Genomic DNA, 1,557 nt, shown 5'->3' with positions numbered 1-1,557 from the left:
AGCTTCAGAAGAGTGAGGAGGTGGGGGAGGAGCACCTGGTGGTGCGTTGGAGGCATTGGTGAGCTACTCTTACTCCTTCCATCCCTTCCCCTCCTGCCATATAAGTAGCAGTAATACCCAACTCCAGATCCTCGGGTAGAGGCAAGACCTTTGTGCTCTTATGCAGCCCATGGCCCTTGGCCTGTGTGCAATGCGTGGGATTGGCTGACATCCTGTACCTATTAGAGGCATCAGGCTGGTATAGAGGAAGAGTGCTGGACTAGGAGTCAGGAAGCCTGCATTCCAGTGCCAGCTCTGCCACACCCCACCATACTGTGGGCCGGTCACATCCTCTCTCCTCTGAACGTGGGGGTGGGTCTAATGAAATCTCCAAGGTCCTTCCTACCTTTATTGCTCTCTAACTGTAAGATGCTATATTTAACCAATGATAGAAATCAGATTTTAGGATTCTGTGATTCTGAAATCCTGGTTTTCCAAGAATCCGGGGATGCTGCTTGAGGTCTCTTACTCTGTGTGGACTCCTATGTTGTGAGGCCTGACTTGTTGAGTAGTAGGGAGGGGCTCCATATACATTTTTCAATTTTAGACCAAGGCCAAAGAGACCAGACCCCTCTCTTCAAAGAGTACGGAGCCAGGCAGGCTCCTTGGAGTGGGCCCAGATCACCAGTAAACAGTGTGGAGTGGGGCAAGCCAACATGAAATGCAGAGACAGTCTCAAGGACCTGGGTGGAACCTCCAGTAGCCTTGGCAAATAGACCTGGCCTGGGTGAACAACCCCATTTTACACAGGAAGAAACTGAGGCTCAGAAAAGGGAACTGAGCTACTGCTTCCAGTCGCCCTGAGGTCTTGTTCTTGGTCCAGTGTTCTTTGTACACATTGGGCAGGACTCACTGGGACACTGCTGTCTGTGAGGGGAGCCAGAATGCAGGGGAACCAGGTTGCAGGTCCTGGAGGAACTTAGGGGAGTGGGTCTCAACCCCCAGGGCTGTAAGCACCTCCTGGGGGCTCGCTAAAATTCGAGGTGCTGGGACCCTCCTCCCAGACAGATTCACAGATTCACTTGGGGTGTTTTCTAGTTGGGATCCGGGTATCTATTTTTGTTTAACTTCGGAATGAGACCCTCTAGTCTGTTTCCTTTTTGGTGAAAAACACCACAGAAACAAAAACTTAAGACAAGTGGTCTGAGAGCCGTGGGTTCGGTCCCAACCTCGCTGCTGACCCGCTGTGAAAGCTGTGGGAGCTCTGGAGTGAGCGGGTTGGATTCTGCAGGAAACCTTTAAAGCACTTTCACATCCATTGTCTCCGCGGTAGCAGGGTTGGCCGGTCCCATTTGACCAGGAGAAAACTGATGCTGGACAGGGCAAGAAGGGTCTTGTCTCAGCCACTGGGAAAGGCGGAAGAGAGCCAGGTTGAGCCCGGCTTTCCTGATACCCAAGGCGTTCCACCGCCCTGGCCAGACCAGCCCCGACGACAGAGCCCAGGCCCTGCAGCCCGCGGCGCCGCCCCGCGGGCCTGCCCTCATCGGCAGCCTGAGGAGGGGGGCCGCACAGCACCGG

Source organism: Neophocaena asiaeorientalis, unplaced genomic scaffold, assembly GCF_003031525.2.
Source record: "Neophocaena asiaeorientalis asiaeorientalis breed wild unplaced genomic scaffold, Neophocaena_asiaeorientalis_V1.1 scaffold138, whole genome shotgun sequence".
In the NCBI taxonomy this organism is placed as follows: domain Eukaryota; kingdom Metazoa; phylum Chordata; class Mammalia; order Artiodactyla; family Phocoenidae; genus Neophocaena; species Neophocaena asiaeorientalis.
This window is presented reverse-complemented; position numbering follows the sequence as displayed.